General features: G+C 38.7%; 1 protein-coding gene and 1 pseudogene across 5 annotated transcripts in view; both read right to left on the bottom strand.

The window, feature by feature from the left end:
* Nucleotides 1-26,444, bottom strand: part of GRIP1 (glutamate receptor interacting protein 1) — a 324,577-nt gene that overhangs the window by 198,082 nt on the left and 100,051 nt on the right. The gene's annotated exons all lie outside the window — the stretch shown is intronic.
* Nucleotides 21,244-26,420, bottom strand: LOC134756537 (oxysterol-binding protein-related protein 9-like; annotated as a pseudogene).

Raw genomic sequence — 26,444 nt, forward strand, 5'->3', positions numbered from 1 at the left:
AGCCTATTCAACAAATGATGCTGGAGCAATTTGACATCCACAGGCAAAATAAATAAATAAATCCCACAACTTGCCCAGAGTTTCACACCTTGTATAAAATTTAACTCAAAATAAATCACAGTCAAAAATGTAAACCATAATATTATAGAAACTGTATGAAATATTTAGAAACTGTAGGAAAACAGGATAAAAATTTTAAGATCTAGGTTTAGCGAAGGGTTTCTAGACTTGACATAAGCATGATCCATAAAAGGAAAAAAAAATCAGCAAATTGGACTTCATCAAAATTAAAAATGAATGCTCTCTGCAAGACCTGCTTAAGATGAAAAGAACATCTACAGACCAGGAAAAAATATCTGCAAACTACATATCCAACAAAAGACAAAAGATTAGTATTTCAAATATACAAGCAACTTTCAAAACTCAACAGTAAAAAAGCAAACAATCTAATTAGAAAATGGGAAAAAGACATGAAATATTTTATTAAAGAGGATATACAGGTGGCAGGTAAGTACACACGAAAAAATGCTCAACATTTTCCATTAGGGAAATGGCTCAAATTACTTAAAAATTAAAACTACAATTGATATCATTACACACTTATCAGAAAGGCTAAAATAAAAATTAGTGACAACACCAAATGCTGGTGAGGATGCAGAGAAATTAGATCACTCTGATGCTACTGATGGGAATGTAAAATAGGACAACTACTCTGGAAAACAGTTTAGCAGTTTATTAGAAAACTAAACATGCAACCACCCTATGAGCCAGAAATTATACTCCTGGGCATTAATCCTAGAGAAATGAATGCTTTCATTCACACCAAAACCTGTAAGTGAATAATTATCACAGCCTTATTCATAATAGCAGGAAACAGAAACAACCAAGATGTCCTGCAACAGGTAAATGGCTAAACAAATGTGGTTTGTCTGTACCATGGAATACTTCTCAGCAATCAAAAGGGTCAAACTAGTGCTACAAGTAACGACCCAGATCAATTACCAGAGAACTATGCTAAGGGCAAAAAGTCAACCCCAAATATTTCACATTGTGTGATTCCGTTTATTTAACATTCTTGAAATGACAAAATTATAGCACTAGAGGATGCGTTAGAAGTTGCCAGGGGTAAGGGCAGGAGGGAAGTGGATGCAGGTATAAAAGAGTAAATGATTGATCCTTGTGATGATGGATATGTTCTGTATCTTGACTCCATCCATGTCAATATCCTGGTTGTGATATTACATATAGTTCTGTAGCTATTTCTATTGGGGAAAACAAGGTAAAGGATATAAGGAATTTCTATATTATTTTCTACAACTGCATATGAATCTACAATTATCTCAAAATTAGGAGTTTAATTTTTTAAAAAATGTCCCATCAGTGGGTATATGATTCAATTGGTCTGGAGTACGCCCAGGCATCAGTATTTGAAAAGTTCCTCCAGGGGATTCTAACATGCAGCTAGAATTGAGGAACTACTTGTGGTTACTTAAGAGTGAAATGAACACGTGTTGTTCTTTTAGTTTATATATATCTTTTTTCAAATGGCTAATAAGTTGTTAGGATAAAATATGAACTGTGTTGTTTGGACCTAACTACTTAGTAAATTGAACTAGTGGTATTTCATTTGGCCTGGAGGTGCTGTAAAAAATTCTGAGACACTAAAGGCTCTGTGGACTGAGAAAGTTTAGAAACTTCTGCCCTAGGACTTTATCTTGTTTTCATTCAGCTGGTGGAAGGGGAAAGAAAGCTCTCTTAAAAGCTATTACTGGCCTGCTTATGTTCACATCCCAAGGGCAAGAACTTATTCCATCCATGTACACACATAAATTCAAAGGAGGCTGAGAACTAGAGTCTAAATAGAGACCCATGCAATGGGGGTAGGGTGGATATGGAGGGACAGGTACTGACTATGCCACCCAGAGGCAACACATGATAGACTAAAATACATCATTGGCTATGTGGATGACATGGACACCAGACATATTAATGAGGAGGAATTTTCCGGAGTTAGAGACCAATTAGGATGTGGGAAGCATGGAAGTGAGTGAGGATCAAAAAGGCCCCAAGGTTTCCAACTTGTTTGATTGGTGGATGTTGACATCTGTCACTGAGAAAGGGAATCTAGAAAACAGGAAGTTTGTGTTGCTGCGGGTGATTGGAGTGGGGCAGGCACACTATATAATGTCATATAAGATAAATTTAACATTGAAATACCACAGAAAAACTTTGTCTTAAAATACTTTTCACCACACCTCAAAATGCTCTATAAGATCTTCACCCCATGGCTGTAGCGTAAAAAGAGAAAGTACAATTTCAAAGCAACCACTAGAGGCATATTCAGCAAAACAGGTGAAGCTCTTTACTTCTTGAAGTTCTATTAACTGCAGAGATTTTTAAAAATTCTATAAACAGTTAAATAGAAATACTATTGGTGAAAACTCTGTAAAGTAAGTCACAAATTTTGAAATGCTGGTGTCAACAAGAGTGTTTTTTTCCCTGCTGTATCTCCAGCATCTAGAATAGTGCCTGGAACATTCACAGGTCCTCCCTGGTAACTGCTGGATGAACGAGCACATCAGTCCCAAAACAGGGAATTATAATGGGGTGGCGAGCATCAGCTTGTGGCAAACAGAATTATTGCTGGATGGTGCAGAAGCAAAATGATAAAGGAGCAGAATCTGAACAGGAGCAGACAGAGTTATTTCCCTAAGCTTACTTGGTTGATTAATTGTACCAATGCCTTAGTAAGGGGAATTGGGGCACACAACAGAATACTATAGCTATATCTGTGTACTACTATTGAAAAAAATATTATTGCTCATACTACAGTTTTATCTGTATATTACTTTTGGTGGTGCCACTAGGAAGTTTATTCCCCTCAGGAAATAAACAGATGCTTTTTCCAATACTCATTTCAAGCTCTTCCTAACATCCCCTGGTTCAGCAAAGCTGTGGGGATCAAAGCTGGGTTTCTGTGATGAACTGCTGCATTTTCAGTCTCAGTTTTTGCCACCCAGACTAGCAGAGAAAGGTTTTTGGGCATTTTCCACCTCTGTGTAGTGACATGAGGGATATACTAGAATTTTTCTCATCCCTTGGGAGTCTGAACATAAATTTGATCAGTGGCAGGGATGTACAGCACATAAATATTACCTGGCACAAATATTCATGTGAAACAAAATTATGATTGGGATTTATCTCATGCAGTGATGGGAGGGCTGGATTAATATCTGTATGTTTCCTGGAGCACCTCCAAAGAAAGGGGATATACAAATATGCAGTGTCAAATACAAAAATATGTGACCCCTGAAGATATGTGATATATAGGTCAGGATTCTTTTAAAAATAGATTGAACAGAGATGTTGACTGTTTTTCTGGCATAACTGATTCAGGTATCAAATGCCTTCTAAAGCATTAAGTTAAAAAAAAATTCCTGCTTTTAAAATATGGCAATACGAGAAATGTTCCAATTTCTACTGCTCCCAAAATCAGTTATTTAATTGTCAAAATTTGCTATTAAGCTTTCCAATGTCAAACTTATTAACAAGTTATTTAGTTTTCACGGGTCTTAGTTTCCTCACATCTAATTTAGGGATAATAATGGTATCTACTTACAGAATGTGGTGAAATTAAGTAATACAATTCTTATAAGGAACTTATGGTAATAACCCACACAGTAAGTGTTCAATATATGTTAGCTAAGGTATTATTGTTGTCTTATTGTCATTATTATTGTTATTTGGATATTGGAAATTTCCAGATATGCAAACTGCCAATTTTCTACTATATTTTGATTGTTATGAATATAAGACAAAAGAATTAACAGTGGTATTTAACTGTTGGTGAAGTCACAGACTACTTTGAGAATTTAATGAAAGCAGTGAACCCTTGTCCCAGAAAAATTGTGTGCATTATTTCAGGGGAATTCATGAATTCCCCCTGGGGTTTATCCATGTACCCTACTTTAGAAACTCTGACCTAGAAGATCAGGTTTGAGCAATGTGACAATCAAAGAACAATTTACGCTGGAGTGACATTTTATAATTCGTGTGTATGTTGGGTAGGGGGTTGTAGAAGAGCAAACAGCACCCACATCTATCAGTCACGTATTCCTACACAATCATCTGATAGTCTAAATACAACCATGATGCAAGATATCAGAAACAGGAAATGGCTCACCTCAGTGAAACCGCCTCTCTTCCTAAGCATGATGGCCTGAGTGGTGGACATTTAAATGTAAGAGTTGATAAGGGCCAGGAGAAAGCACTGGGCAGGATATCTCGGAATTGCACTTGCTTCAAGAGCCTCAGGCAGTTTTCCTTTGGGAAAACTTTCCATCTGTAATTTTCACTTGTAAGCTATTATAATCACATTGTTGACATGATTGAAAATCGGAGTTTACAAGTAAAACTGAAGCAATTGGCATGGCTATCTTTGAATTTAATTACTCTGATTTTCAATGTTCCCATAGATAAGTTAACTACATTCTTACAACTACTTATGGACTGTTTTGTCCTAAAAATATTTTTAAGCATTTATAATTGCCAGACTCTGTGGTAGAGGCTAGTATTTTGAAGACCAATAATCACTGCCTCTACCTTTCTGCAATTCACATTCTAAATGTCTAAGAGACAAACATCTAATAATTTCAATGAAATGTCGTCAGTCCATAGCATGGCCTGGGAGCCTGAAAGGGAATAACAGCTCAACTTATGCTGCTGAGAAAGTCCTCTATAGGCTACAGATGGCTATTTAGAGATTTAAGTTCTTCTTTAGATGAAAGCAGAATATTTACTCGCAGTATTACTGTTGTTTCAACTTAATAGAGAAGTGAAGATACCAAGTATTGCTTAGCAAATTAGTGAGCTATTTTTGGGAGGAAATCATTTATTTTTGCATGTATTTTTGGGTGTCCTTTTGGCTAGAATCCTTTTTTTTTTTTTTTTTTTTTGAGACAAGGTCTCACTCTATTGCCCAGGCTGTACTGTAGTGGTGTGATTTTTGCTTACTATAGTCTTAACTTCTTGGGCTCAAGGGATCCTCCTGCCTCAGCCCCCTGAGTAGTGTGTGTCACTATGCCCAGCTAATTTTTTAAAACAGTTTTGTTGTTGTTGTTGTTGTAGAGATGGGGTCTCACTATGTTGCCTTGGCTGGTTTTGAACTCCTGGGCTCAAGCGATGGTCCTGCCTCAGCCTCCCAAAGTGCTGGGACTACAGGCATGAGCCACGGTGCCAGGCAGGGCAGTATCTTATGTTGAATAACTATTTAAATATGAAAATCCAGAACTACTGTGCAAGGATTAGAATGATTAGATGTTCTGATCTGGGAGTCCAGCTGAACAACAAGGGATGGGAGCAGCTGGGTGGGTAAAAAGAAAGAACACTCTGGAAGTAAAAGAAGATCCTGAGAAAGATATCAGGTAAGGCTGCACTACAGCTAGCGAGAGCTAGTCATTGCTGAGTTAGGTCGCTTAGTGTTTAACATAAGGGGCCAAATGTTGCCTCTTCAAAGACAACTAAGAGGACAAGGCTTGAGGTTCCATTGTGCCTGAAAGGGAAATGAAGAAAGGATAAACTTCAACAAGAAATCACACTTCTTAAATAATCAGGGCAAAGTAGAACTTAGAGCTACACTCACTTGGCCTCTTTCTTCTATGAATATCTAAGTACCCACAAATCTAACATGAGCTAGGAACCTGACTGAATAGAGAGATTAAAATGAAGAAATTTGTGATACTTTTAAATACTATCCATTCTTTTAAAGCAGTTGATACTTTTCCAAGTATTCTTACATCCATTCACTAACTTAGCCTTCAGAAAAACTCTGTAAAGAAGGGCATACTACCATTTTATAGATTAGGGACACTGACACTTGAAAATTAGGGTCCTTTCATTAGGCCGAACTTCATGTCTGTTTTATGTACATGAAATTTCCCCCTCATGTAACTAAATACAACAAAGTTTCAGACTCATCATACAGTAATTGTCAAACAATGGACCAAAAGAATGTATAGATGAAATACTTTTGAGAAAAGGGAAGAAAAGTAAAGCTGGCCTCAAGCAGACTCCAAGCCACAAGGGCACTAGTAAATCAGTCCTCATTTTGTTACAGATGCCTGTGCATCAGGGACATTTATTTGATTCTCCCTTGTTTCATGAAACTTGATCCATTCCAAATAGAGGAACAGATGGAAAACTAATAGTGTAGTCACTGCAGATCACCAAGAGGCAAAGCATCTGGGGAGCCCTGTGAACTTTCCATGGAGAAGCCATGGGCCTGCTGCAGTGAGTCAGAGCTTCATGAGAGCCCTACTCAGACCCACTGGAATTCAGAACTGGAGAAGGCTGTGCTGCCTATATCAAGGACAGCTCTCACACCCTGTATTTGGCTTTCTCTATCCTAACAGGGAGGGTACCATTCTCTCCTGGCCCCTCTCCTGGTCCCTTTCATTTCTTCTGCTCTACATGGGAAACCATATTCTTGTCACAAAGAAATGTTCCCCATTGGAGTAAGCAGAAAGAGAATGAGCAGATAAAGCAGTCACTACTGTTTCCCCTTTGATGCCATCCATCCTTTGTATTAGTACCTCAATCACCTTATGTAACACTATCTTACCCAAGTATAACTATCTTCTAGCCTCACTCTGAGTTTGAAATGCTTTAGTCCCTCCCTCTCTTCCTCATTTCCTCCCTCCTTCCCTCTCCCTCCCTTGTTTCCCTCCCTATCTTCCATTGAATATCTATTGATAATTTCCTAAATTCTAGGCACTTTGCTGTCTAGCAGTAAATGATGTAGACTTAGTCCCTGACCTCAAGGAATTTATATTCTATTAAAAAATACAGACCTTGGGAGGCAGAGCAAGATGGCTGAACAGAAGCCTCCATTGACCATCCTCCCTGCAGGAACACCAAATTTAACAACTATCTACACAGGAAAAGCACCTTCGTAGGAACCAAAAATCAGGTGAGCGATCACAGTACCTGGTTTTAACTTCATATCACTGAAAGAGCCACTGACAAGAGTAGGAAAAACAGTCTTGAATTGCCGATGCCACCCCTTCCCCATCCCGCATGTCTCATGGCATGAAGAATTTGTGAGCTTGGGGGAGGAAAAGTGCTGTGATTTTGGGACTTTGCATTGGAACTTGGTGCTTTCCTATCACAAGGGAAAGCAATACCAGGCAGAAGTCAGCCAACACCCATGGAGGAAGCATTTGGACCAGCCCTAGCTAGAAGGGAATCCTCCATCCCAGCAGTTGCGATGTGAGCTCTGACAAGCCCCACCACAGTGGACTAAAGTGGTTTGGGGCCCTAAATCAACTTGAAAGGCAGTCTAAGCCACAAGAGCTGCAACTCCTAGGCAAGTCCTAGTGCTGTGCTGGGCTAAGAGCCCATTGACTTGGTGGGCATGTGACCTAGTAAGATACCAGCTGGGGTGGCTAAGGGAGTGCTTGCACCACTCCTCCCCCAAGCCCAGGCAGCACAGTTTGCAGTTCCAAACGTGATCCCTTCCATCTGCTTGAGGAGAGAAGAGGGAAGAGTAAAGAGGACTTTGTCTTGCAACTTGGATACCAACTCAGCCACAGTCAGAGAGGGCACCACACAAAGTTGGGAGGTGTAGCTTCTGAACAAGATTTCTAGACAAAACCTGGGCCAAAACTCACCGCCTTGAAGGGAAGAATCCAATTCTGGCAGGTTTCATCAGCTGCTGACTTAAGAGCTCTTGGCCCTGAATAGTCAGCAGTGGTAGCCAGGTAGTACATGCCATGGGCCTTGGGCGAGAATCTGAGACATGCTGGCTTCAAGTGTGACCTAGCATATTCCCAACTGTGATGGCCATGAGGAAAGACTCTTTCTGCTTGAGAAAAACCGAGGAAGAGTAAAGGGGACTTTGTCTTGCAACTTAGGTTCCAGTTTGGCCACAGGGGAGTAGAGCACCAAGTGGGCCCTTGGGGTTCCCATTCCAGGCCTTGGCTCATGAATGGCATTTATGAACCTGCTTTGGGCTAGAGGGGGGCCCACTGCCCTGAAGGGAGAATCCTGGGGCTGGAAGCATTCACTACAAGCTGACTGAAGAGTCCATGGACCTTAAGTGGACATCGGTGGTACTTTGGCAGTATTCCCCATGGCACATTGGAGGTGGTGGCCATGGGGAGAGGCTACTCTGCCTGTGGAAAGCAGAGGTAGAGGGGGAAGGACTTTTTATTGTGCTTTGGGTACCAGCTCAGCTGCAGTAGAATAGAGCGCCAGGTAGCTTTCTAAGGTTCCTGACTCCAGGACCTGGCTCCTGAATGCCATCTCTGAACCCATCCAGGATCCTGAGGGACTCTCTACCCTGAAGGGAACTCTTCACCCTGAAGGATGGCTGGTTCTGCCACTTGCTGATTATAGAGTTCTAGGGCCTTGAGAAAACATAGGTGGTAGCCAAGTAGTGGTTACAGCAGGCCTTAGGTGAGACCTACTGCTGTGCTGGCTTCAGGTCTGACCCAGTGCAGTCCCAGTGATAGTGGCCACAGGGGTGCATGTGTCACTCCTTCCCCATCTCCAGGTGGCTCAGCACAGAGACAGACTCTGTCTGTTTGGGAGAAAGTATGGCAAGAGAGTAAGAGTCTCTACCTAGTAATCCAGATAATTTTTCTGGATCTTATCCAAAACCACCAAGATGATGCCTCTACGAGTCTATAAGAGCCATAGCATTACTGGGCTTGGGGTGCCCCCTAATGCAGATATGGCTGCAGTGACCAAAAAATTAGATCCCAACACCCACGTCCCTTCAAATACCTGCAGAGCTCTCCCAAGAAGGATGGGTACAAACAAGCCCAGACTGTGACGACTACAATAAATACTTAACTCATCAATGCTCAGACACTGATGAACATCTATAAACATCAAGACCATCTAAAAACATAACCTCATCAAATGAATAACATAAGGCACCAGGGACCAAACCCAGAGAAATAGAGTTATGTAACCTTTCAGAGAGAGAATGCAAAATAGGTGACTGGAGGAAACTCGATGAAATTTAAGATAATACAGTGAAGAAATTCAGAATCCTATCAGATAAATTTAACAAAGAGATTCAAATAATTAAAAAGAATTGAGCAGAAATCCTGGAGTTGAAAACATGCAATGGACATACTAAAGAATGCACCACAGTCTGTTAATAGGAGAAGTGATCAAGCAGAAGGAAGAATTAATGAACTTGAAGACAGTCTATTTGAAAATAGAGGAGACAAAAGAAAAAAGAATGAAAAAGGAATAAGGCATGCCCATTAGACCCAGAAAATAGCCTCAAAAGGGCAAACCTAACAGTTATTAGCCTTAATGAGGATGTAGAGACAGATAGGGATGTAGAGACAGATATTATTCAAAGTGATAATAACAGAGAACTTCCCAAACCTAGAGAAATATATCAATATTTAAGTACAAAAAGGTTATAGAACACCAAACAGATTGAACCCAAAGAAGACTGCCTTAAGACATTTAATAATCAAACTCTCAAAGGTAAAGGAAAAAGAAAGAATCCTAAAGGCAGCAAGAGAAAATAAACAAATAAAATAGAATGGAGCTCCAGTAAATCTAGCAGCAGACTTTTCAATGGAAATCTTACAGGCCAGGAGAGTGTGGCATTACATATTTAAAGTACTGAAAGAAAAAAAACTTTTATCCTCGAATAGTATATCTGGCAAAAATTGCTTTAAGCATGAAGGAGAAATAAAGACCTTCCCAGACAAACAAAAGCTGAGGGATTCCATGAGTACCAGACCTGTCCTACAAGAAATGCTAAGGGGAATTCTTCAATCTGAAAGAAAAGGATGTTAGTGAGCAATAAGAAATCATCTGAAGTTACAAAATTCACTGGTAATAGTAAGCACCAAGAAAAACACAGTATAACACTGTAATGGTGGTATGCAAACTTAAGAAGAAAGACTAAATGATGAACCAATCAAAAATAATAACTATGACAACTTTTCAAGAAATAGCCAGTATGATAAAACATTAAAAAAAAAAAAACAACAACAAAGTGTTAAAAATCAGGGGGACAAGTTGAAGTGTAGAGTTTTTGTTAGTTTTCTTTTTGCGTATTTGTTTATGAAATCAGTGTTAAGTTGTCATCAGTTTAAAATAATGGGTTATAAGACAGTATTTGCAAGCCTTATGGTAACCTCAAATTGAAAACATACAACAGATACATAAAGTATAAAAAGGAAGAGATTAAAACATACCACCAGAGAAAAATTACCACTAAAAGGAAGACAGGAAGGAATGACAGAAAAAAAAAAATAAGACCACAAAACAACCACAAAACTAATAACAAAATGGTAGGAGTAAATCCTTACTTATCAATAATAACACTGAATATAAATGGACTAAATTCTCCAATCAAGAGACACAGAGTGGCTGAATGGATAAAAAAAAAAGACTCAACTATCTGTTGTCTACAAGAAACACACTTCACCTATAATGACTCATATAGACTGAAAACAAGGGATGGAAAAAGACATCCTATGCCAATGGAAACCATAAAAGGGCAGAAGTAGCTATATTTCTATCAGACAAAATAGATTTCAAGACAAAAACTGTGAGAAGAGACAAAGAGGGCTCATTATATAATGATAAAAGGGTAAATTCAGCAAGAGGATATAACCATTGTAAATATATGTACACCCAACACTGGAGTATGCAGATATACAAAGCAAATATTATTAGAGTTTAAGAGAGAGATAGAACTCAATACAATAATAGCTGGTGACCCTACTTTCGGGATTGGACAAATCATCCAGACATAAAATCAACAAAGAAACAATGGACTTAATCTGGACTACAGACCAAATGAACCTAATTGGTATCTACGGAACATTTTATTCAACAGTTGCAGCATACACATTCTCCTCAGCACGTGGATCATCCTCGAGAATAGATCATATGTTAGCACAAAACAAATCTCTAAAAATTCCAAAAAATTTGAAATGGTGTCAAGTATATTCTCTGACCACAGTGGAATAAAACTAGAAATCAGTAACAAGAGGAATTTTGGAAATTAAACAAACACATGGAAATGAAACAGTATGCTCCTGAATGACCAATGGGTCAATGAGGAAATTAAGAAGAAAATTTAAAAATCTCTTGAAACAAATAACATCACAAACACAACATACCAAAACCTATGGGATACAGCAAAAGCAGCACTAAGAGGGAAGTTATAGCTATTAATACTACATCAAAAAATATAAAACCTTCAAATAAACAACCTAAGAATGCATCTTAAAGAACTAGAAAAGCAAGAGAAAACCAAACCCAAAATTACTAGCATAAAAGAGCAGAAATAAATGAAACTGAAATGAAGAATACAAATGATCAATTAAAAGTTGTTTCTTTTCTTAAAGTTAGTTTTTTGCATAAACAAAATTGATAAACCTTTAGCCAGACTATGAAAAAAGAGAGAAGACCTAAATAAATAAAATCAAAGATGAAAATGAAGACATTACAGCTGATACTACAGAAACTCAAAGGACCTGTATTAGTCCGTTTTCATGCTGCTGATAAAGTCATAACAAGACTGGGTAATTTATAAAGGAAAAGAGGTTTAATGGACTCACAGTTACACATGGCTAGAGAGACTCACAATCATGGCAGAAGGCAAAAGGCATCTCTTACATGGTGGCAGGCAAGGGCGAATGAGAGAGCCAAGGAAAAAAGAAAACCTCTTATAAATTAATCAGATCCTGTAAGACTTACTCACTACCACAAGAACAGTATGGGGAAACCACCCCCGTGATTCAATTATCTCCCACTGGGTCCCTCACACAACATGTGTGAATTATGGGAGCTATAATTCAAGATGAGATTTGGGTGGGAAAACAGCCAAATCATATGAGGACCATTAGAGATTACTATGGGCAAGTATATGCCAATAAATTGGAAAGCCTAGAAGAAATGTATAAATTCCTATATAAATAAAATGTACCAAGATTGAGCCATGTGGAAATCCCAAACCTGAACTGACCATAACTCATAACAAGTAATGAGATTAAAGCTGTAATAAAAAGCCTCCCAGCAAAGAAAAGTCCAGGACCTGATGGCTTCACTGCTGATTTTTACCAAACATTTGAAGAAGAACTAATGCCAATCCTGCTCAAACTATTCCAAAAAATAAAGAAGGAGAGAATACTTCAGAACTCACTCTACAAGGCCAGTATTACCCTGATACCAAAACCAGACAAAGACACATGAAAAAAGAAAACTATAAGCTAATATTCCCAATAAACCCTGTTGCAAAAATCCTCAACAAAATAGCAGCAAACCAAATTCAAGATCACATTGAAAACATCATTCATCATGACCAAGTGAAATTTATCCCAGGGGTGCAAGGATGGTTTAACCTACACAAATCAATCAGTGTGATATACCCACAACAGAATGAAGGACAAAAACCACATGATCATCTCAATTGATGCTGAAAAAGCATTTGATAAAATTCAATATCCCTTCATGATAAAAAAAAAACCCTCAAAAAACATGGTATAGCAGGAACATACCTCAACATAATAAAAACCATATATGGCAGAACCACAGCTAACATCATGCTGAATGGGGAAAAACTGAAAGCGTTTTCTCTAAGATCTGGAACATGACAAAGATGCTCAGTGTCACTACTGTTATTCAACATAGTACTGGAAGCCCTAGCTAGAGCAATCAGATAAGAGAAAGAAGCAAAAGGCATCCAAATCGGAAAGGAAGAAGTCAAATTATCCTTGTTTACAAATGACATGATCTTATATTTGGAAAACCCTTAAGACTCCACCAAAAACCTATTAGAACTGACAAATTCAGTGAAGTTGCAGAATACAAAATCAACATAAAAAATCAGTGGCATATCTATATGCCAACAGTGAACAATCTGAAAAAGAAATTTAAAAAGTAATCCCATTTACAACAGCTACAAATAAAAGTAAATAGCTAGGAATTAAAAGAAGTGAAAGGTCTTTACAATGAAAACTTTAAAACCTTGATGAAAGAAATTGAAGAGGACACACAAAAAATGGAAAGATACTCCATGTTCATGGATTGGAAGAATCAATATTGTTACGATGTCATACTACAGAAAGCAATCTACCAATTCAATGCAATCTCTATTGAAATATCAATGACATTCTTCACAGAAATAGAAAAAACAATCCTAAATTTTATATGGACCCACAAAAGACCCAGAATAGCCAAAAGTATCCTGAGGAAAAATAAAACTGGACGGATCACATTACCTGACTTCAAAATATACTACAGTTCTATAGTAGCCAAAACTGCATGGTACTGGCATAAAAACAGATACACAGACCAATGGAACAGAACAGAGAACCCAGAAACAAATCCATACACCTAGAGAGAACTCATTTTCAACAAAGGTGCCAAGAACATACACTGGGGAAAAGACAGTTTCTTCAATAAATCATGCTAGGAAAACTAGATATCCATATGCAGAAGAATGAAACTAGACCCCCATCTCTTGCCATATACAAAAATCAAATCAAAGTGGATTAAAGAATTAAATCCCAGACCTCAAATTATGAAAGTACTACAAGGAAACATCAAGGGCACTCTCCAGGACATTGATTTGGGCAAAAATTTCTTGAGTAATACTCCACAAGCACAGGCAACCAAAGTAAAAATGGATAAATGGGATCACATCAAGTTAAAAAGCTTCTGCACAGCAAAGGAAACAATCAACAAAGTGAAGAGACAACCCACAGAATGGGAGAAAATATTTGTAAACTATACATCTGACAAGGGATTAGTAACCAGAATATATAAGGAGCTCAAACAACTCTATAGTAAAAGTTTTAATATAATAATCCAATTGAAAAATGGGCAAAATATTTGATTAGACATTTCTCAAAAAAAAAGAGAGACAAATGGCAAACAGGTATATGAAATGGTGCTCAACATCATTGATCAGCAGAGAAATCCAAATCAAGACTACAATTAAATATAATAACATCTCACCCCAGTTAAAAGAAAGGGAATAACAAATGCTGGTGAGGACATGGAGAAAAGGGAAGTCTTGTACACTGTTGGTGGGAATATAAATTAGTACAATCACAATGCAGAGCAGTTTGGCGGTTCCTCACAAAACTAAAAATAGAGCTACCATATGATCCAGCAATCCCTAGCAGCATATACCCATATACTGCTAGGTATATGCCCTAAAGAAAGGAAATTGATATATCAAAGAAATATCTGCACTTCCATATTTATTGCAGCACTATGTACAACAACCAGGATTTGGAAGCAACCTGTGTTCACCAACAGATGAATGGATAAAGAAAATGTGGTACATACACACAATGGAGTACTATTCAGCCCTAAAAAAGAATGAGATCCTGTCATTTGCAACAACATGAATGGAAATAAAGGTCATTATGTTAAGTGAAATAAGCCAGGCACAGAAAGACAAACACATGTTGTCACTTAATTGTGGGAGCTGAAAATTAAAACAATTGAATTCATGGAGCTAGAGAGTAGAATAAAGGTTACCAGAAGCTGGGAAGTTAGCAGGGGAGTGGAAGGAAAGTGAGGATGGCTAATGGGTACAAAAACATTAGAAAGAATGAATAAGATGCAGTATTTGATAACACAGCAGGTGACTATAGTCGATAATAATTGTACATCTTAAAATAACTAAAAGAGTATAATTGGATTGTTTGTAGCACAAAGGATAAGTGCTTGAGGTGATGGATACCCCATTTACCCTGATGTGATTATTATGCATTGCATGGCTGTATCAAAACATCTCATGTACCCCATAAATATATATACTTACTATATACCCACAAAAATTAAAAACCAAAAAAAAGAAATACTGACTTAAAGAAATAGAAAATTATAACAATATGGTTAGTTATGATTATTTAGAAAAACAAAGGGTTAATCTGGGGCTAAGTTGGGACAGTCACTTGAAAAATATTTGCAAATGGTTCATTATGCCCTAACAAACCAGCCCTATTGCCTCGCCTCTGGCAAGTCACTAAATCCTTGTGTGCCCTAATCTCTGAACTGTAAAATGAGAGAACTGAAGTATATGACTTAAAAAAAAAAACATATTTTCTTGACTTTAAGGTGCCAGCGATTGTAAGGCACACTGTTATTTTATTTGCTGCTAAGAAAGAATATGGCTGGGTTTGGTGGCTCATGCCTGTAATCCTAGTAATTTGGGAGGCTGAGGTGGGGGGATTGCTTGAGCTAAGCAGTTTGAGACCACCCTGGACAACTTGGCGAAACTCTGTCTCTACAAAACAATTTAAAAATTACCCAGGCATGGTGGTATGCTCTGGTAGTCCCAGCTACCTGGTGGGGGATGGGGGTGTGTGTGCTGAGGTGAGAGGATTGCTTGAGCCTGGGAGGTTGAGGCTGCAGTGAGCCATGATTGCACTACAGCACTCCAGCCTGGGTCAGAGCAAGATCCTGTCTCAAACAAAACAAAATAAAACAAAAGAATACGCTGTCAATCAAATTACAATATAATGCTTATCACTAAGGTTGTTTAAGTATTATACTTATTAAATAACTCAAAGTGCATGCATGAAAAAGAAAAATGTCAGTGAAATAAATCAGTCAAGGTGCTCCTACAACTTTTCCACATTCACCCTCTGAACCAGTGTCACTGATGTCCATATTTTCTATATGATATTGTCCTCATCACCAGTACTTTGGGCACCAAGAGCACTGTGATGCTGCAGTTTTTACAGTGCTCTGTTATTGCCCCTTGGATTTTCTTTCAAGCTGCTGAGGCTCATTTGGCAAGTTTCAATTTTTTTGAAAAATTACTTTATGAAGCTTGAAGAAATATTGAGTATAATTAAACTATAATCTAGGGTTATATACAGCTTAATAATAGTTCAGTTCCAAGAGAAAAGTTATTGCAGATGAGACTGTAACATTTCCCAACATGATTTTAAGACACTGTGCTGATTTCTCAAAACAACTCTGAGGAACCCATATTTACAGTAGAAGGAGTTTTTATGAAAAATCCGGCATTATGTATCTTTGTTGCATGATTATATATGTATGTACGTATAATACAATGTTAGATGCACCATCACCCCCGACCCCCTGCCGCATGTAACTTTTGACTTTTGCCGCATGTGTTGAAAATCCACATGTAACTTTTGACTACCCCAAAACTTAACTATTAATAGCCTACTGTTGACTGGAAGCTTTACTGACAACATAAACACATATTGTGTATGTTATATGTATGATATACTACATTCTTATAATAAAGAGAATGTTGTTAAGAATATCATAAGGAAGAAAATATATTTACTATTTATTAAGTGGAAGAGGATCATCATAAAGGTCTTCATCCTTGTCTTCTTCACGTTAGGTAGGCTGAGGAGAAGGAAGAGGAGGGTTGGACTTGCTATCTCGGGGGTGGCAGAGGTGGTAGAAAATCTGTGTTTATGTAGACCTGTGCAGTTCAAACCTGTGTTGTTCAAGGGTCAACTGCATATATACGTGTGTATGTATACAGTTATACTATATATACAGTATATACACTATATACACTGTGTGTGTATATATATACACATATAATCCAACATATGAACTGTATATACACAAACACACACATAATCCAACATCATTAAGAACTAGAAAACAGAAGTTGTATTCCTTATCATCAGTATTACAGTTTAGAGTTTGAGGCTTGGATTTAGAAATGCTTTTCAACATGTAGGGTTTGGAAAAGGAGCAAACATCTTGTTTTCAAAACCTGAAGTTTTTCTCAGGACTTATGACCATAACTGCCACAGAGGAAAAAGGGAAGCTTTTCCCACTGTAACTGTTCATCTGTGTCAGAAAGTCCCATATCCTGTGTAGATCTTATAAATATTTTGCTAGATTTATGGCAAAGAGAGACATTGATGCTGCAACTGAAGCAAAACACAAACTTGAAAAAGACAAACAAGAAACCCAAGAAAGGAAGGAGAAGGAAATCCAATGGGAGACAAGCTTATTTCATGGAGATGGAAGATGTTGGGTTTATGATGAATCATTACTGAATTATCTTGGTGCTGCCAAGCATTGGGCTAGGAATTTCTATTTACTTGATTTTTTATGTTATTGCAAATGGTACTGCTTTTTAAATTTCCAATTATTCATTGTATATAATTAAATACAATTGATTTTTAATTGTAAAAAAAAAAAAAAAAAAACAAGAAAGTCTCATATCCCTGAGAAACCATTGCAATAAGAAGGGAATGAACAGGTTCTCCCAAAGGGAGAATGTTTGTTGCTTAATTATGCTTACTGCCCTGGCCATCAGGTATAAACTTTACATTTCCTAGCCCAATGCTTGGCAGCACCAAGATAATTCAGTAATAGTTCATCATAAACCCAATATCTTCCAGCTTCGTGAAATAAGCTTGACTCCCATTGAATTTCCTTCTCCTTCCTTTCTTGGGTTTCTTCTCTTTGTCTTTTTCAAGTTTCTGTTTTGCTTCAGTTGCCGCATCAATGTCTCTGATTTTTTTTTTTAATATTTTAAGTTCTAGGGTACATGTGCACAACGTGCAGGTTTGTTACATATGTATACATGTGCCATGCTGGTGTGCTGCACCCATTAACTCATCATTTACATTAGGTATTTCTCCTAATGCTATCCCTCCCCCCTCCCCACACCCCACAACAGGCTCTGGTGTGTGATGTTCCCTACCCTGTGTCCCAGGGTTCTCATTGTTTAGTTCCCACCTATGAGTGAGAAGATGCGGTGTTTGGTTTTCTGTCCTTGTGATAGTTTGCTCAGAATGATGGTTTCCAGCTTCATCCATGTCCCTACAAAGGACATGAACTCATCATTTTTTATGGCCGCATAGTATTCCATGGTATATATGTGCCACATTTTCTTAATCCAGTCTATCATTGTTGGACATTTGGGTTGGTTCCAAGTCTTTGCTATTGTGAATACTGCCACAATAAACATATGTGTGCATGTGTCTTTATAGCAGCATGATTTATAATCCTTTGGGTATATACCCAGTAATGGGATGGCTGGGTCAAATGGTATTTCTAGTTCTAGATCCCTGAGGAATCGCCACACTGTCTTCCACAATGGTTGAACTAGTTTACAGTCCCACCAACAGTGTAAAAGTGTTCCTATTTCTCCACATCCTCTCCAGCACCTGTTGTTTCCTGACTTTTTAATGATCACCATTCTAACTGGTGTGAGATGGTATCTCCTTGTGGTTTTGATTTGCACTTCTCTGATGGCCAGTGATGATGAGCATTTTTTCATGTGCCTGTTGGCTACAGAAATGTCTTCTTTTGAGAAGTGTCTGTTCACACCCTTCACCTACTTTTTGATGGGGTTGATTTTTTCTTGTAAATTTGTTTAGATTCTTTGTAGATTCTGGATATTAGCCCTTTGTCAGATGGGTAGATTGCAAAAATTTTCCCCCATTCTGTAGGTTGCCGGTTCACTCTGATGGTAGTTTCTTTTGCTGTGCAGAAGCTCTTTAAATAGATCCCATTCGTCAATTTTGGCTTTTGTTGCCATTGCTTTTGGTGTTTTAGACATGAAGTCCTTGCCCATGCCTATGGCCTGAATGGTATTGCCTAGGTTTTCTTCTAGGGTTTTTATGGTTTTAGGTCTAACATTTAAGTCTTTAATCCATCTTGAATTAATTTTTGTATAAGGTGTAAGGAAGGGATCCGTTTCAGCTTTCTACATATGGCTAGCCAGTTCTCCCAGCACCATTTACTAAATAGGGAATCCTTTCCCCATTGCTTGTTTTTGTCAGGTTTGTCAAAGATTAGATGATTGTAGATGTGTGGTACTATTTCTGAGGGCTCTGTTCTGTTCCATTGGTCTATATCTGTGTTTTTGTACCAGTACCATGCTGTTTTGGTTACTGTAGCCTTGTAGTATAGTTTGAAGCCAGGTAGTGTGATGCCTCCAGCTTTGTTCTTTTGGCTTAGGACTGTCTTGGCAATGCAGGCTCTTTTTTGGTTCCATATGAACTTTAAAAGAGTTTTTTTCCAATTCTGTGAAGAAAGTCATTGGTAGCTTGATGGGGATGGCATTGAATCTATAAATTACCTTGGGCAGTATGGCCATTTTCACGATATTGATTCTTTCTATCCATGAGCATGGAATGTTCTTCCATTTGTTTGTGTCCTCTTTTATTTCGTTGAGCAGTGGTTTGTAGTTCTCCTTGAAGAGGTCCTTCACATCCCTTGTAAGTGGGATTCCTAGGTATTTTATTCTCTTTGAAGCAATTGTGAATGGGAGTTCACTCATGATTTCACTGTTTGTCTGTTACTGGTGTATAGGAATGCTTGTGATTTTTGCACATTGATTTTGTATCCTGAGACTTTGCTGAAGTTGCTTATCAGCTTAACGAGATTTGGGGTTTTCTAAATATACAATCATGTCATCTGCAAACAGAGACAATTTGACTTCCTCTTTTCCTAATTGAATACCCTTTATTTATTTCTCCTGCCTGATTGCCCTGGCCAGAACTTCCAACACTATGTTGAATAGGAGTGGTGAGAGAGGACATCCCTGTCTTGTGCCAAGTTTCAAAGGGAATGCTTCCAGTTTTTGCCCATTCAGTATGATATTGGCTGTGGGTTTATCATAAATAGCTCTTATATTTTGAGATATGTCCCATCAATACCTAATTTATTGAGAGTTTTTAGCATGAAGGGTTGTTGAATTTTGTCAAAGCCCTTTTCTGCATCTATTGAGATAATCGTGTGGTTTTTGTCTTTGGTTCTGTTTATATGATGGATAATGTTTATTGATTTTCGTATGTTGAACCAGCCTTGCATCTCAAGGGATGAAGCCCACTTGATCATGGTGGATAAGCTTTTTGATGTGCTGCTTGATTCAGTTTGCCAGTATTTTATTGAGGATTTTTGCATTGATTTTCATCAGGGATATTGATCTAAAATTCTTTTTTGTTGTTGTTGTGTCTCTGCCAGGCTTTGGTATCAGGATGATGCTGGCCTCATAAAATGAATTAGGGAGGATTCCCTCTTTTTCTATTGATTGAAATAGTTTCAGAAGGAATGGTACCAGCTGTTCTTTGTATCCCTGGTAAAATTCGGCTGTGAATCCGTCTTCCAAAAAAAATCCAGGACTTTTTTTGGTTGGTAAGCTATTAATCATTGCTTCAATTTCAGAGCCTGTTATTGGTCTATTCAGGGATTCAACTTCTTCCTAGTTTAGTCTTGGGAGGGTGTATGTGTCGAGGAATTTACCCATTTCTTCTAGATTTTCTAATTTATTTTCGTGGAGGTGTTTATAGTATTCTCTGATGGTAGTTTGTATTTCCGTAGGATCAGTGGTGATATCCCCTTTATCATTTATTGCATCTATTCTCTCTTTTCTTCTTTATTAGTCTTGCTAGCAGTCTATCAATTTTGTTGATCTTTTCAAAAAACCAGCTCCTGGATTCATTGATTTTTTGAAGGTTTTTTTGTGTCTCTATCTCCTTCAGTTCTGCTCTGATCTTAGTTATTTCTTGCCTTCAGCTAGCTTTTGAATGTGTTTGCTCTTGCTTCTATAGTTCTTTTAATTGTGATGTTAGGGTATTGATTTTAGATCTTTCCTGCTTTCTCTTGTGGGCATTTAATGCTATAAATTTCCCTCTGCACACTGCTTTAAATGTCTCCTGGAGATTCTGGTATGTTGTGTCTTTGTTCTCATTGGTTTCAAAGAACATCTTTATTTCTGCCTTCATTTCGTTATTTACCCAGTAGTCTTCCAAAATTGACCACACAATTGGAAGTAAAGCACTCCTCAGCAAATCTAAAAGAACGGAAATTATAACAAACTGTCTCTCAGACCACAGTGCAATCAAATTAGAACTCAGGATTAAGAAACTCAAAATCGCACAACTACATGGAAACTCAATGTCTCTGATTTTTAAGTTGAAAGTACATCCTTCTAAAGGCAGTGGGATTCATATTTTTTCTGATCTTTCAACTTCCTATCTTCTTCATGACAGACATCTTCTTGGTATCTACAAAGACTGCATTTTCCCCTGTTGCATATTTTGCATACATTACACCATTCCATTCCCCTTCAGTTGAGCAGAAGGCTTCTCATCCTTTGGAGAAAAAAATCACAGTGGTAATTCTGTGCTTCCTGTCCCCAGAGAAAGGTTCAGTGTGGAAGATGATGTTTGCACTATCACCAGTTTTGGAATAATTAATATTGCATTCTCCTCATAGTTCCATTCAGAGCACTGCGAGGATAGACCATCCGTAAACACTGGGGAATGTGAGGATGTAATGTTTCTCATAGTTAAAACAAAAGACACAGGGCTTGTGGCCCCACCCTATGTTGTGTGTCCCAATTGACATCCTAAGGAATTTTGATTAGGTCCAGATATCACCAATGAATTGAATCTTTCTGATAAACACTCAGCATGAAAGGCTAAAGTAGGTGGATGATGGGAAATCTGTTCAGCCACAAATTTTACATTGTTTTTGGAAACCCAGGGAACTGGTCCTTCTAAAACTAGCTCTGTGTTCTCTTTGGTATCATTTGGTAATATCCATTGACACTGAAAGATCTTGCTAAAATGACTTTTTGACAATTGATTCTTTCCTTCTTGCATGAAAGGCTGAGAGGTACCATTTCACATTCTGAACCATTCAATCCCTGGTCACCAATGTTCGCAAAAAGGTTGGATATGCAAAAAACGTCTGCATATGCTTCTAAAAGAGATCCTCTTTCAAGAAAAAATGGTGGAAGATCTACTTTAGTAAGATCCATACTAAGCCTAACCTGTGACAAGTGTGTGGTAACGCTCTTATGCTCCTCCATGGACCCTGCCTCCTCCTTGTCAGCTCTCTCATCATGTGAGTCAAGAGTCAGCATCACTTGTTCCATTGGATGTGAAAGAATTAAGTGATTCTGTGCTATCTGGGCACTTTAGTCTGTTTTCCACACTGCCATGTGTCAAGATTGACGCAGATTCAGAAGAATCTATTATGGGCTTTGGGGATGAGCCATGTTGATGACATTCATCAGCATTGTAGAATTCATCTTCACTGCTGGAATAAGAGAATTCTGGGATTGTATTTAGAGAAGCCATTGACATGGCTTGGAGAAGTTAGACTGCTACTAGGTGGTGAATGGGCACTGCCTCTACTATTTGGTGTTGGAGTCTAATGATGTCCCAAGGCAACTAGTACAGGTCCAACTGGTCAGGAAGATGAACTCTGCTCTGTCTTATGCAGTTGAGTAGGTTCCAGAGGGAGGTGAGACAGTCTGGGAAGGCATTGTGCTGATCACAGGTTCCCAGGGACTAGGTTGATACATTGCATCTACAAGATTAATAGTACTTATAATTCTATCTGTGTGCTTCTCAGCATTATTCTGGTCTTCAGCAGTCTGCATCAACACAGTGCAGTGTTTCATTGATTCCACCATGCTATTTGCTTCTCTTTGAGAGTTTCAGTTTTCTTTCTCTACTTATTATCTTTGCAGTTTTGAAGCTTGTGATCAAAAAACTTTAATTGTTCTATCAAGATTTGTAGGTAGGCATCAGCCTCTGGAGCGGTGGCTCACGTCTGTAATCCCAGCACTTTGGGAGGCTGAGGTGGGTGGATCACGAGGTCAGGAGTTCAAGACTAGCCTGGCCAAGACGGTGAAACCCCGTCTCTGCTAAAAATACAAAAATTAGCTGGGTGCGGTGGCAGGTGCCTGCAATCCTAGCTACTGGGGAAGCTGAGGCAGGAGAATCGCTTGAACCTGGGGGACAGAAGTTTCCGTGAGCCAAGATTGTGCCACTACACTCCAGCCTGGGTGACAGAGTGAGACTTCGTCTGAAAAAAAAAGAAGTTAACTTTCCTGTCAAAGTTTTGGACACTAGGAACAAATCCTGAATCCAAATCTCTGGAGGTGACAAGGAAGGAGGCAAGGAAAGTGCAACATCTGAGCCCATAGCCTGGCCCTGGGCAGGCACCAGGGACCATGGGACTCAGGGGTGGAGGTTGGGACTCAGGGGTGGAGGTTAGGCCTCTCCCAGACCCTCAGGGTGTACTCACTCCACAAGTGTCCAGCAAGAAAGTAATTTGCAAGACCCCCACACTCTGTGCCTCCAGGATAGAGAGGGGGCTGGGGGCTGCTTCTGAGCACCCCTTTTCCTTCTCCACTTGATTGGATCCTCATTTGGCAAGTTTTGATACTTGTGCTTCTTGAGCTTATGGGAAAGTGTCAACAGAACATTTTAGACAACAGTACATATTCCCTCCTCAGGTTTATTTCAGGTTCTACTCAGTTTCAGGTTTATTTCCTGAAACTTCAATAAGTTACATTTATCCAATGATATCACCAGGAACTGCAACCAAGTAAGTGCATGCACAGGCAATAATAATAATATTATGATTATCACGTGTCTAAGAACAATTATAAAATGCATCCCAGTTCACAGTTGTTAAAATGTGTATGTTGGGGGGTAGTTTGTAGGCATTGTATGTATGTATGTATGGATGTATGTATGTATGTGTGTATGTATGTATTACAGACAGGGTCTTACTCCGTCACCCAGGCTGGAGTGCACTGGTATGATCTAGCTCACTGCAACCTTGAATTCCTGGGCTCAAGTGATCCTCCAGCCTCAGCCTCCTGAGTAGCTGGGATTACAGATGAAGCCACCATGCCTGGCTAATTTTTAAAATTTTTGTACAGGTAGAGTCTTGTTATTTGCTCAGGCCAGTCTCAAACTCCTGGCCTCAAGTGATCCCAGCCTCTGAAAGTGCTAGGATTAGAGAGGCATGAGCCACCACACCGGGCCTCAACTGAAATTCTTCCAGGGAAGATAGAGACCAAATAGGCATATCTCTAAGTCCTAGGTCCCATCTTCAGTTATGGTAGTCAGTTTTTTCCTCTTATTCCTCCACATAAGATTTTGAAAAGAGGTTTCTACTGCTAAAAAAAAACAAGTGTGAACCCCTGTCACACTTGTATGGCCATTTCTAGCTTTAGCATTCTGTAAGTCTATAATAATGCTGCACAGGCTAAGTGACTGAGTCTCGAATTTCTGGGACCTTAACTGGCACAGGCTTCTTCCAAAGTCTTGGGAGGCATCCTAGCAATGTATCCACACCACCATATGGTTTTGTCAAATTCGGAAAATGGTATTTTTGTATTTTGTTTCTTAAAGAGCTCCCTCCCCTCAAATTGTATAAACTTGAGGCGGCACGAAACCTAGATCTTCCTTTGATCATACAATTTTATATCCAGACAGCACTTAAGTTGGCCAGAAGAGTCACATACATTTGATTCTCACAGAAACCCAGGATCCTACAGATGAAAAATCTGAAGCTTTTCAAGGTTAGACAACTTGCCTAAGGACAGGTATCAGGCAAATCCTTTTGTGAGGACTTAAAACTCTAACTTCAGTTCTCATTCCACATTCAGTCTTCTTTCTGCACTATCACTTTAGTTAACGTGGGTTGTCTTGGCTTGACCAGGTTGCCAAAGTGACTCTTATCATAAAAGAGTTCTGAATTCTAATTACAAGTTCTAAGACTATTTTTCTTTTATTCTGAATGTAAACATGAAACTGTAAAACCAATTGTAGCTCAAGTAGCCTGTGAAAGTCACTTTCACACGATGTGTAAGAGAATATTTACCGATTTGTATTGAGTAAACAACCTGCCAAACCCTCACTTGGGAGGCCACACCAGTTCCAGAGAATAACAACTTCGTGTTAAAATTCCAGAAAAATATGCCTGCTGAGTATCTTTTTTGTTGTGTTTGTTTAATCTTTGTTAAGCTCAGTGATATATGCACATATAAGAACATATTTTTCTCATATCTGAAATCTGGATACATACTTCCTGAAAATGTATTACTACTGCCTTTGTTTTTTTTTCATTGCATATTTTCCTTTCACAGATTCATCATGTAGTCTGAATATAATACCCACTCTTGTTATCAAGCACAAACAGAAAAGAGGACAGTTTCCCTTTAAAAGCACAATGCCCTATTGATGCCTTTAGAAGTCATTAAAGAATATCTCACAAAGCCCAAGAGAGCATTACAATAATTGCTTCCCTTTCCTAGGTGAAAAAGGACATATCTGTCAAATAGAAAAGTGTAGAAGCAATTAACACCTTAATACTCTACTGGGAAATTGCCTGAATTAAAGAAATAACAGAGATGCTTCATGGCTATTGTATTTCTAAAGTTTAGTTACTAGCATGACTGTCCTCAGTCATTTCCATTTACTTTCCCCAGGACAACAGGGTATGGGCATGGCAGAGGGTGTATTTGAGTGTTTGCATATGAGGCACACATGGTTCTTCAGTCACATGTTTCAGAGGCTGAATGCAGAAGTAGGGCTGGTGTATGCACTTATGAAATCAATATGTAAGGATACATATGTTTTAAATCAACTTCTCAGGCATAAAAAAACCCCACACTTCTGGATTCTGTGCTGCCCACCCATGGAACTGCCTTACCAGTCCTCTTCCAGGGCTGGGATACTCAACAGAAAGTTTATATTTACCAGACCTTCCTCAGACACAGCGGAGGCACATGAACGAACTGGGGAGTGAATCAAACAGGTAAAAACCCTTGTATATCAGCAGCAAGATCTAGAAAGAGCCTAGCAGTCCAATTCATTATCTCTCCCTCTTCCAGGAGATGTTAGATGGTGTTTATTGAGTACAGTCTAGGCATACCTACCTGGTTAGTATTTTGAGAGACACTGAAAAAGTAAACAGGGCCTGGGTCCCTTTTCCTCAAGAAGAAACAAACCTGTAAATTATAGTAAAGGTAAAGTGTGTTTCCTTCCTCCCACCCCACCCCTAAGCATGGCTATTCTATGAGGGACCAGGGCAACTCTCAGAATTCTCAGATAAAATCATATGGGGTGTTCTAGTTTCCATTTTTACACAGGTGAAATCAGACAAAAGTGAAAAAAGACAGCATGCAAAAAGAAAGTAGCAATGAACTCAGGACAATGCTGAAGGAGGAGGGGGCAGTTGGTTCACCTTGTCTGGTGACAGGGTAATCTTAGGTGACCTTCAGGAGCTATCTGGCTCAACGCCTATTTCCATTTGGTTTTCTTTGCTACGTGTCTACAGTCTCCACCCAGTAATGGTCTGAATACCCCCAGTGTGAGAAACTAATCCTCCCAGAAAGCCATCTATGCCTTCTTCAGATAGCTTCCATGGATAATAACTCACATTTATTAAGAACTTTATATGCAGTAGGCCTGACTTGGTATGCCATGGAGGACGGTGTTCTCTGTGATCTCATATGTTCTCTATATGGCAGTTCTCTATGATCCTTAACTCCTGATGTTCACTGCCTTTAGATGTCCTCTTCCCTTGAGTGTGGGCATGACCTGTGGCTTACCTCTAACCAGTAGGTATGGCAAAGCTTCCAGATGCATGTTGTTATATATATGCCGACTATG

Source organism: Gorilla gorilla, chromosome 10 (assembly GCF_029281585.2).
Source record: "Gorilla gorilla gorilla isolate KB3781 chromosome 10, NHGRI_mGorGor1-v2.1_pri, whole genome shotgun sequence".
NCBI lineage: Eukaryota > Metazoa > Chordata > Mammalia > Primates > Hominidae > Gorilla > Gorilla gorilla.